Here is a 12,891-nt window from a genome sequence, read left to right as displayed (position 1 = left end):
GCAAACTCTCTGATTGATCTGCAACAGAAAAAAAAAAGTTTTCAGATTAAGTAAAAGACGGTGGAAAAACAAAATTCAAAACTTGAGTGACTTTTGAGTAATTGCCAAATATTCTTTGTCTTACTTGAATTACACATTTCAATAATGTTTCTATTATATATGCATCACAGAATTAACAACAAGGCGGCCCTACCCTCTTTATTTGGATCCTCACAGTACTCCCTTTTAAAAAGATGTGTCTTTTATGCCTGGCTTCATTATTTAAATTGTATGACTGATGCTTGGCCATGGAGGGAACATGAAAACATGTTGGCTTAAATTAAGCAGTTGCAAATCATTATTTCAAGAGAAAAAACAACATTAATTCACAAACCAGGGAGAAGCCACCGTTTCATCTGATACTTGTGGGATATCAAAGAGTTCAACAACAACATGAAATTCCAGCAAATTAAAGTTGAAACATTACTGCACTATTTTTTTAAGTCCCTCTTGTCAATTTTTGCATTTCCTCAGAGTTCAGAAACATCACTTCGGAATTTGTATAATATAGGAAAATTAAGTTTCTGAACTGTTTCATCAAACTGAAATCACAATTTTCTCAAAGACAAAATAGTTTTATACCAAAGTGCCTTGACAGCTTACTAAAAAAAAGACCGAAATTCTACAGCGTAATTAGGAAAGTATCATGTCACTAAAAGCAGCAAGTTTATAATTTTGTATTAATAATCCTTATCAAAGTGGGGTGAAGGAATTCTGAAAGGATGATTCTCTGTTGGAAAAATTATATTCAAGAAAGTTAAATATTCCATGGAAATCCATCCTTTGAAAGGGAACCTACCCAAACTTTAATTTCAAAACACACTGATACTGAATCTTACTCTTTTTGCCTTAGCTTTTTGGCTGCATTGCACTCACACTGCTAGTTTAAAATTCACAAGTTTGGGCTCAACAGCACAGACCTTGGAAAATATGTAACACAACACTGAGTCTTCACATACTCAAAAACTAGAACAGGATGCATTCCCTTCACTGTACATGCTCTGTAAGCACATGCTCCAGGTGATGGCTGCTGAACAGCACCCAGCATGGCCAAAGGATTTACTGCAGTAGTGAGGAAAAGCCTGCAATTCTTAGCCACAACTGGAAGGACTGTGTCCAGTTCTGGGCCTCTCACTTCAAGAAGGGCACTGAGGTGCTAGAGTGTGTCCAGAGATGGGCAACAAAGCTGGTGAAGGGTCTGGAACACAAGTCCTACGAGGAGCAGGTGAGAACACTGGGGATGTTTAGTCTGGAGAAGGGAAGGCTCGGGGTGGCCTTATCACGCTCCACAACTACATGAAAGCAGTTGGTGGGCAGGTGGGGGTTGGTCTCTTCTCCCACTAGTGACAGTGAATCTTACTCTTTTTGCCTTAGCTTTTTGGCTGCATTGCACTCACACTGCTAGTTTAAAATTCACAAGTTTGGGCTCAACAGCACAGACCTTGGAAAATATGTAACACAACACTGAGTCTTCACATACTCAAAAACTAGAACAGGATGCATTCCCTTCACTGTACATGCTCTGTAAGCACATGCTCCAGGTGATGGCTGCTGAACAGCACCCAGCATGGCCAAAGGATTTACTGCAGTAGTGAGGAAAAGCCTGCAATTCTTAGCCACAACTGGAAGGACTGTGTCCAGTTCTGGGCCTCTCACTTCAAGAAGGGCACTGAGGTGCTAGAGTGTGTCCAGAGATGGGCAACAAAGCTGGTGAAGGGTCTGGAACACAAGTCCTACGAGGAGCAGGTGAGAACACTGGGGATGTTTAGTCTGGAGAAGGGAAGGCTCGGGGTGGCCTTATCACGCTCCACAACTACATGAAAGCAGTTGGTGGGCAGGTGGGGGTTGGTCTCTTCTCCCAGGCAACTAGTGACAGGATGAGAGGACATAGTCTCAAGGTGCACCAAGGGAAGTTCAAGTTAGACATTAAGAAGAATTTCTTTACAGAAAAGGTGATTAGATACTGGAATGGACTGCCCAGGGAGGTGGTGGAGTCACCATCCCTGGAGGTGTTTAAGGAAAGACTGGACATGGCGCTTAGTGCCATGATCTAGTTGACATGGTGGGGTTTGGTCATAGGTTGGACTTGATGATCTCAGAGGTCTTTTCCAACCTTAATGATTCTGTGACTGTTTTACCAGACTGGCTGACAAGCTCCAGGAAGCTCAACCAACTGGTTAGCTCAATGTTTGCACAGAGGAGCGATCATACTGACTTCATACGTTAAGTGTGAACTGCACACAAAACACTCGGCACTGGGTAAAAGTCACCCGCATAGAAAAAAAGATTAATTTTCTGCACTGAACTGGTCACCTTTCCTTTGAAACTAAAGGTTAAACATATCTTGAATGAACAGGGAACATCCACCTAACAGTGAAAGCTGTTTATCTTCTTTTTGAACTGCTGCCAAAGCAAGCTGAATGCTTAGCACTGGTGTCTGACTTCAAAACAAAGGGCAGAAGAGTGCCCTAAAAAGGTGGCTTTTGCATCACATATTACGCTTTCAAAAGGACTGGTGCCCCTGCTTGATTCACTTTAAGATCCACGTAAGAGATTTTTTTTGTGTTTCAAAACAGTAGCATTCATGTGATTGTTATAAACTATAAACAGGAGAAATTTACCAAGAATGTTTTTTCCACTAGTCCTGTGACTATTAGTAGATTTATTAATATGACGGGGCAGTTTTTGTTAAACTCAGTTGACTGATGACCTAAACAATGCATCTGCATGATACAAGATGATACAAGAGTAACACGGAGAAAGGTAGTCAAGGTAGGGAAAAAACCCAGACCTGCATGCTGCCTTTGCTGGATGGAAGTACTGTTTTTTAAAAGAACTACTACTTCAGAAAAAAAGTGGTAACTTTAAACCCATAATGATGCAATGGCACATACAGCAGTTATGTTTGCAATCAGTGCTAACGTAAAATATCTTAACTTGCATCTCCTATGGTCTAACAGGAGTCAAACTGTCCACTAGATCATCTCAGTAGCAAAAACACAAAGTACTTTTTGCTACACCTCATAACAATGCTGAGATGCTACAAAGATCCTTTTAGCAGAAGTCCTAGCCAAGTCCTGAAGCATGGAAAACTAATAAATCAGCCCAGAACAACACAAGAAAGACAAAATTTGGATTTCTGAAAGTAACAACAAGAAGCTTATCTCACAGCCCCTTTGACAGATCTTTGATAAACTTCCATGAAAGCTGTTCTTCAAGGAAAAACACTCAGACTCTGGAAGTTTTCCTTATATCATATATGGTACTGCCAAAATTTACTACTGCTCCCAGAGCAAATCATAACTCATTTTTTATTTATTGTAAAAAAAAATAATAGGGAACATCTTAAACTTAATTATTTATTCCTACTTACACCAACATTTTAAAAAACAGTAGCACTGTCATGGTTGCATGTGCTGGGGCAGAAAGGGGGAATAACACGTAGTTTAAGTCTCACACCAGTTCAAATGCACCACAGACAGTATTAGAGACAGGTGTAACCTATTAAGTGACTTACAACATTTTAATATCTGCTGCACATGGTAATTATTAATCCTACCATTCCATATGCTCTGTACCTTGAGTGCAGCTAGCCACTTAGCAGATTTCCCTGAGCTGTTTGCAGTGACTTGTGGACTGAATTTACTACATTTCTGAAGAGATCATTAACAATACTGTTAATGCACCTACATGCATTCGAGACTGAAATGAATTTGCTTTTATATGGCCTATGCAAGCCAATTTACTTATACTGGCTTTACTTATACAGTCTGGGAGTAGAAATTTCTTCTCTCTTCAGCTGACATGACAGAAAAAACAGAAACACTTAAATGTAGCCTAAGGGTCACACTTTAGATCTTCACTTGTACTGGCAAGAAAAAAAATTCCCAATAAGAAGTCATAGAACAGCCTCTATCTGCAAGGAGTATTAAGTGATTCTCTGGTAAATAGGTGAAGCCTCAAAAACTATTTCAGCTGCTTCTTCTTAACACAGATGTACACTTCTCTAGACTTCAGAACCATTCAACCAGATAGTCATCTGTGTAGCATTTTCACCACTCTTATCGCCAAAAAATATTCAACAGTGTTCTTCCATGACAGCTTTCACATAGCAACTAATGCATTCATTACTAGTAAACAACATAACCTTAACTGCCAACTTCAGTTTATGAACAAACTACAGTTTGGAAGATTTAATGATTTTTCACCCTCAGCTTGCTGAAATGCAAAAAACCAAACAGTTTCTGCAAGAAGGAAAGTGACTTCCATTGGAAGTTTCCTGTATTTCTGAAAAGTCTTCAAAGAGACAACAGAAAAAGAAAGAAGAAACCCCAAACCTTCACACTCATTTTTTGTTCTTCAAAATTTCTCTCTGCAAATTATTCTTATTTCAAACCCTCAACAAGAGGAATCATGATAAACTTCCATCAAGCACAAGGGCACATTCTCCCAGCCCTCACGGCAGGAGCTTCCCACAGTCCAAACAATAATAAGAAGAACACATTTAAGACTGAGCTTTAAAAGCAAAATACATAATTCAGTATGTTAGAATGGACTGACATAGAGTATCTGTAGGAAAAAATTTGCAGGGATGTGCAAAACCATTTGCACTACACTGTCTGAAGAAAAATTAAGCTACAGAGCTGACGTTAGTGATGTGACACCACAAGCACAGAGCTGCTGTCTCAGCTATAACCAGCTGCTCTAAAAGCCCTGAGCAGCTTAGAGCCCCACAGCATCTCCCTAGCCTTCCTCTAGTGTCTCAGCACAGATCCACAGGCATCCGCGCCAACACAACTACTTGCAGAATTGAAATTATAAGCACTGATTTTCTGGCAATAGTGTGGCTGATGTACACAGCATTGACAACAAACCTGAAACTCATTTTGTGTTCAAGATTAATATTCTAATTAAGTGTCACAGCTCACTTCAGATTTGGAGTGAAAGCACAACAGCAGAACTCAAGTTGCCTCAAGGAATGACAGCCACTGCCTGCATGTACTGGAGGACAGTGGAAGAGGTGGCCTAATCTAAGCAAAGGAAGCAAGGAAGAACATGAGAGTCACTAATTTGAGCTCCTTGAACAGCCTTTAGTCACATCCCCAAATTAACAATATGCTTTCTAGCTTTTACATCTTCAAGAGCCGCTGAAGCTACAATAGTAAGGTTTTCCTTGCCCTAAACAGAATGAGGAACTCCTCTAGTGTAAAAAAAAAAAAAAAAAAAGCTTCACAATCACATTTAAACATCCGATTGCAGAAACTGGAGTTTTGGTAACTTTGGAGCTACCAAAATCCTGAATATTTGGTAACTAATCTGAAACTGGTGGGTTTTTTGGGTAACTGATTAGTTACCAAATCTGAGAAGTTCATTAATACGACAGTCACAACGAATACCAATAAAAGGAAAGGGCATGAAAGAAGAACTAAAGGCAGCCATGCAACATGAGCAAAACAGGTGAATATGCAAAGAACAGGATTCATAATTAATGGAGAGGAAAATATTAATGTGGGAGGAGTGAGCCAGAATTCTGTCTGAGGACAGATATTACAAGATAAACTAAGGAGGACAATAAAAACTTGCATGCTAAAAAGAAACAGAAAAAAAAAAGCTAAAAAGACAAAGACAAATATAGGTAAAGTATAGTTCAGGAGTAAGACACATCAGGTTGCAGGGAAGAAGGCCAAGAAGAGCGAGAAAATGCGGAAGGGGAAGGAAGCAGACTGGATTAGGAGAGGTAATCGGAAACCCCTCAGAGCAGACAGCACAGAGACCCATGTTTTTAAGGAAAACACTTAAGCTCTGAGGATCAACATATCCTTCCTTTAAACTGTAGTTAGAAGGCAATGAGAAATGGGATGAGTTTTTAGAGCTTGTGGTTTTTCGGATATGACTCATGATTTCTCTATCAGTCTACAGCTGATGATTCAGAAATTATATGCCTCATTTTTCTGCTTAGGAGAGGAAAAAGAAAATTGTAAGAGAATACAAGGAAAATTCTTAGAGAAGTATCTAGACAAAGGCAGCCAGGACTTTCCTTCCCTGGGTCAATCTTTTTTCATGCCTTCATTTTTCTCAATTCAACACTTCATTGAAGTTACTCCTCACTTTGTACAGTCATAAGCAATCCTCTTGTACATTGCACCAAGCAAAGGGAATGACTAAGCAGTCTTACAGCTTAATACCCTGTTGTATTTTGTTATTAAAATGTTTTAAAATCTGCAAATTAATAAATCCATGCTACCCTAGTGCTGCCTTCTAAGACATAATTAAATGACTGCTCTTTGTCTTGTCCCATTTCTACTCTGCACAAGCCTGTACTCACTGTACAATTTTTCTATGTTCCACTGCTTACCCTCTTTAGCAAACCTCTAAGTTTCCCTATAGATCACATCAATTTTTGTTACTCTAATACTGTGGCAGATCTGCATCTCCAAGGGTTGCTGAACTCAATTCACAGCTGCCAGTCTCTTCTGTAGATGTTTAGAAAGCAGTACTACACTCACTTTCCTTTGGCCTGTCCAGATATCAACCCTTCCCAAAAAAAAAGTGTGAATTTACAGAGTTCACATGCCTCCATTTTGATTTTTAACTTTTAAAATTTTTGTTACTCTAACCATATTCTAATTTTTCCTGCAGCTACCCAGTCGCCTACTCATTCAACAAGTATGTGTGCTCCTGGCAGAATTCTGGCTCCACTGAAGTCACCAGCAGTTACTGCCATGCTGTTTGATGGATCCGGAGTATCAAGCAGGTTGCAAGTCTTCTAAATTGGTAACACAGCACCACTGGGTCCATTAAGAACTTTGAGCAGCTGTGTATAAACTCTCTCAAGTAGATGAAAAAGAAGTTCTCTCAATTCTTCTCTATCTCAGCTATGTTTTTGCAGTCTTGTATATACACTGTACAAAGTGACTCATCTCCTTTAGTTCCTCTTAAAATGCACAGTAATAAAAGTCCTAACACACTCATGACTGCACGTGCCATGCAAGCCAGCTTGAGGTTTTATCAGGAATAGCACAATATTTTTTTTCTCCTTACCAGATCCAAAGCTGTGACATGACAAACCAATTCAGAAACAAAGAGTAAACACTTCAGTTTCCTTTTACCAGATATTATGAAAAAGCTTCTCCACTTTTATAAAGATATGTTCATTGCCATCATGGATGTTACAGACTTTTAATCTCCTTGTCACCTGCAGCATAGCTACTGCACACCTGGCAAACACGCTCATGCTTGGGTAAGGCTCGTTCTCAACTCTGCGGCCATGCGGGTCATTCGCACTGCCTGTCGCTCTGATCATGTTTTGCTCTCTGAATCATCCTAGTAAAGGCTCTCTCCTCTCTCTCCTCCCCCCCCTCCTCACTCCCTCTTGTCTCTCTCTCTCTCCTCCCTTCTCCCTCTTCTCACTCTATCTCCTCCCTCTCTCTCTTCTTCTCCCTTTCTCTCCTCTGCTCTCCCTCTGTCACATCATACACTGCTACCATATTAATTTTCAAAGCTCCTCTCATGCTACCCCAGTCCTGCCCATCTCTCACTGCATATGGTGAGGTAAACTATTACCTCCAACCAGACCTGAAGGTGAATTCCATCACACCTTTTCTTTGCTAAAACCCAGCATCTTTGTTCTTTCTCCAGCAATGTCCCACAGGGACATGATATTAACTCTCTGCAACATCATGGCAGACATCTCATTTTTCACTCTACTCTTCAATCACTGTTAACAATGACAACTGAAATTCCATTTTCCTTTCTACAGCAACATTTTTACTGTATTCGCCAAGAAAATCTCTGTTAAAGTACAAAGGTATTATCTTTTACTTTAAGTCCTTATTAATACCAGGAACCCACAACTCCTCAAACTTCTTCTTTCAAAGTTCTCATGCTTTCCTTAGGAACAAATACAGTTTTCAGACAACACTAAATTAGACTTCATTCCTTCACTCCCTACATACCATTGTCAACACACAAATATAGGTAACCAAGGTCACCTATCACTGTTGGCAATTTCCTTCCATTTCTTTTGTGCAGGCATTTGAAATATGCACCTTGTATTAGCCAAATACAAGATTTTGTTATGCCAAGATCTTTGCTTTGCTCATTTTGTCCTCCCCCACCACAGCTGCCTACAATAGGATGCCCAGCATCTGCCCACAATCACAGAGAGCCCACGGAACCCCCAGTGCACAGGATGCATCAGCATAAGCCATGACTGGAAGCCTTCCAGTTCACACTTACGTACAAGGAACTACACTGGTGACAGAAAGCCTGGCATAAATAAAGCCTAAGCTTTCTCTCCTCCACAGATCAGTAGAGCAAGCAGAGATAAACGCATCAGCTCATTGGGGCTCCTCTCTGCTGCCTAGTACCATTTTCTTCCTGTCTCAACATGCAACATACCTACACAGGTACCTATTTTAAAACTCTGGCAGGAGAAACTGAGGCTCAATACATCAAGCCTTACCATTTTTAAATGCAGATGTTTTTGAATACCCTTGAACTAAATCTAAATTCAGAGCATAATTAAGTCTTCATTCTGGAAGAATGATTTATTTCAGCAGTATTCATAGCAACATCTCTTTTGAAGTTTAAACAGTAAGCAAGGCTACTCCCATCCATCATCTTTAAAAAGGGTCAACCAAATCAGAAGTGTCAGTACATTCGTTTTCCTCTAAATGTCATGCATATTTTTCCTCAGTGCTCCACAACAAACTGACAGATGAGAATGTCTTTATGCACACAAGCTGAATTTGCATTTATTCGCCCTATATTTTTCCATGCTTCCTTCCAATACCTGGGCACACAAGGGTGTAAGAAGGACATGAAAGTCATTAAAACTGCCAAGACAACATAAACTATTCTTCTCTAGCGTGTCTCACCCTGAGCCCTCCAAGTCCCATGAAAGCCACCGTGCAGTCAACTTTTCTCTGATCTTTTTGATTCAAAGCCAGAATACTCCATGCATTATGCCCTCCCACTGAACGTCTGGCAGATCTCCAAGAGAAAAATCTGCACAGTACTTGCCTCTGATAAGAACTGCAGTAATTTCTCTCTGTGCTTTCTCTTCCAGGGCTGCAGGACAAGGCAAAAGAAGGGCCACTGACACTGCCCACAGAGGCACAGTCTCGGGAGGGAGAGGAAAGGCCGAGGAGCACCAGGTGCATGCCAGCCCACAAGAGCCAACATCTGGAATTCAGCCCAGCCTGGCATTCAACATACCCATCCGTGTCCCTTTCCGAGATTCTCACAGCCGTTCCTCTTCAGGAGCTCGGTGCAATGTCCAAACTCAGTGGCTGCCTTTGCTAAGTCAGGGATCTGGCACTAACAAAGCACACGGGGAAAACTCTCATTTTCCCAGGCCTGTTCGTGCCCCAAACTGTCCTGTGGGAAGGAGGTGGCACAGCCAGGGCGCTGAAGAACAGAAGCCCCTTATCCGGCTTTATCCGGCTTGCAGCAACAATGCAACCCCACTGAAATTGTCTCCTGTGTCCTATGGCATCCTCCTGCTGCTAAACACTGGCCACAAGGTCCATTTCCAGCTCTTGTGTGGGTTGTCTGCTCCTGTATTTATAATTTCATTACTGCTTCCAGTTTATAAAAACAAGTATCAATGTGGTTCTGCAAGAACAGAACTTGGAGGAGACAAACCACAAGTTTACACCAAATGTTTTAGCTCCTTCAGAAGTTATTTTTTATTTCATCTGGCACTTCACTAGATGCCACTGTCCATTCTTTTGGAATAAATTGCTAAAATGCCCATTAGTTTAAACACATTCTACGGTGTAGCTCTGATTTCATCATGGGTATTTCTAAGCAACCCACATTTCTGTGGGATTTTGATGTAAGACAGTTACAATGATCCACGCTAAGATGACCACAGTGAGCTCTTCTTTTTTTTGCACATTCATATCAACTTGTCACTCACTCTGGTTCTGGGAAAATTATAAGGTTTGCTCCACTCCGTAAAAACACCACCTCATGTGCATCTCTAGAGCAAACCCTGTGACACGGCTGTGTTTGCTCCTGACTTTGCCTGAGCCCCACTGACAGGCGTGACTGATCACGTCGCTCTCCACAATCCTGGACAAAGCCCGAATGTTCGCAGCCCAAAGACACCATTCTTCCAGCACTCCTTTATGTGCCCACACAGGATTCTGTTGTTTACTAAAACAGAAACTAACAGCCAATATTTGTTCCTGTGAATGACCCAAACCTATGCACCAACCTACAGCTATACATCTTTTATGTAGCGCTAGAACAAAACAGCTTTACAGCTCTGAGGGTTAACCTGCAGAGCCTCTATTGCTCTAACAAACCTCCTGACACAGGCATTTAAATCTAAATTGTCTGAAATACAAAGGTAGCAAAACAATTAGGAGGAATCCTTCCTGATCCTCCTCTTGCCAGGGACTCAGGTAAAATCAATGGTTTATTGAAAATGAACAACTGAGTGGCATTTTCATCCTTAATCTTTTTACTTCTTCTGTTTAACCAAAATCTTATTTGTTTTTTGTTTAAACAAGACAATATTAAGGGATCGCACAGATAAAACTGGAAAAGATCTGAGAGTCGGTCTCTGGTTTTGGTTAAGGACTGGGATTCAACTCCAAGGGCGTTTTTCTGCCCCTCTATCAGTGAAACTCATCTCCCTTTCCTATCTCAAGGACATTTTCCTCAATTTCTATGTACTGTCACTTGGAATTTCAAGTATTGCATATGAACCGGAAAACTGTTTCACAAGAAACCGCTTTGGAAAAGTACCATCAGTTCCCACATAATCAGTACTTCTCTTTAAGAGAACTTATATTTGTATCTCAAGAGTAAAACTAATGTGACCAGACAGCTTCAGGGCCTATGCCACACCGTACTGCTCCCCAGGTCAGAGCAGCACAGCAATGCTTCTTCCTAAGCTCTCACTGCTGCTAAGCAGAACAGGAGCCTAAGAATAAATACCCATTCCAGAGGCTCAAGCTGAAGTTGGCTCAGGAAGCTCATTAATCATCACCTAAGGAGAATGCAGTGAGCAATAAGGAAAAGAACTGGAGCAGTTCAAAAGACACCAAAGAGAAGCAAGCCTGCTGTCAGCTCCTCAATAGTCAGTGCAGTGAATTACCAGCATTCGCTGTATCACACGTACAACAATTTCCAGCAAAAACCTGCTACAGGTTTCACAAATCAAAGAACACACAAAATCCTCTGTGAAAGCTTGAAGGCTGAGCAATGACCTGTATTTCAGTAATCTAAGTTAGAGAGATGAGGAAGGCCAGGAGCAGGGGGAAGACTCCAGGAGGGATAGTGCCTCCTTTCAAACCCAGGCACCTACCAGCCTGCAGCTGATGCAAAAGTGGGATCAGGGAGTATGGTTTAGGAATGGACATCAGGCAGGAAACTCCCCTCCTTTCCTTTTCTATTATATACACTGGAAGAGGTACTCTCCCTGGGTTAGCTCCCCCCTCGTGCTTTCCTGGGAGGTCTCAGCAGACTGGTTATCTTTATTTAGATACATGTACATGCACGCTGAGATTTTCAAACAATCAACACACACGTGGTGCTAACTGACAGACAACATAATACCTACAATGATAAGGTTTAAAAAAATAAAAGAGAGAGAAATAGACAAGCCTGGATTGTCTATTAAAGACAATTAAAGATTAAAAAAATTGAGGTCTCATCCATCCCAAAATCTAAATGTATCAGCATACACAGCTTAGCACATGTTAACTAAAACATTTTCAAAGGCTAATGCAGGTGTGACATGGACCTTCAGCATAAACTAAATGTGCTGAATGTCAGTGAGAGGCCTGAACTTTACATCCAGGTATATCCAACACCTTCCTACAGCCAGTAAAGATGCACTGTAAGAGGAAATAGAACACGACTACCAACAGCAAGGAGAAAAAAGCAACAAAGGAAAGAAATACATAATAAAGCAATGTATTTCCTACAGTAGGAGAAAGGAAGAAGGCTGATATCACCTCAAAGACTGTAAGTAAAAGCAGCACACAATATACAACACAGAACTCTTCAGTGTTCTTGTGACATGCAGATGCCTTGGTGAGGAAAGCATTTTCCTGGAATTTCTGGGTGTTGGTCTGGCTTTAATTAACATTACAAAGGCACATTTTTGAAAGCAATTTTAAGAGCAGACCAGATCACATTTAAATGAAAGTCATTATTAGACTCATTACAATTTTAGAACAAAATTATGTCCACTGAATATATTTTTATTTTTGCATGTACCACTAGCTCCAAACTGGATTACTGCAAATCTCTGCCAAAAGACTTTTCAGACAGGCACTGTATTAAGAGGCTTCATTAAATTGCAACACCAGGCATAATAACCATGCTCTAAATGCTGAGGGCTCCATTAATCCCATTTTGTGAATTCACCACTGCCTTCTGCTCCGCACAACTTTAAAATGCCGAGAGCTCAGTCCCCCCGGAAAATTCAGTGACGCCGAACGCGGACTGGGCTGATGCTGGGGAATATCACCACGTACGTGATAACTGAGCGCATCCCTCTGATGCCCAGCTCTCATTGCTTTCCAGAAATCAAGCTTTCCCTGCAACGAACAAACACTGCTTTCCACGTTCATCACCAGAAGCTTTGAAACGCTGCGGAAACAGACGCGCGCCCTCATTTTTCCTTTCTAGCGCCCAGAGATGCTGTGCTGGGTATTTAGAGGAAGCAGATGGTAGGTGCTAAGCCCCTGCACACGCGTTCTCGCTCACTGAGTGTCAGCACACATCTCCGCGACCTATCGCTCCCGGAGCCCCCGCGCGGGTCGGGGCCGCTCCCGGGGCGGGTGACACGGGATCTACGCACGGGGAGACGGAGCGGTTACAAAACAC

The sequence above is a fragment of the Acanthisitta chloris genome, unplaced genomic scaffold (genome assembly GCF_000695815.1).
Source record: "Acanthisitta chloris isolate BGI_N310 unplaced genomic scaffold, ASM69581v1 scaffold9221, whole genome shotgun sequence".
NCBI classification, from domain to species: Eukaryota; Metazoa; Chordata; class Aves; order Passeriformes; family Acanthisittidae; genus Acanthisitta; species Acanthisitta chloris.
This window is presented reverse-complemented; position numbering follows the sequence as displayed.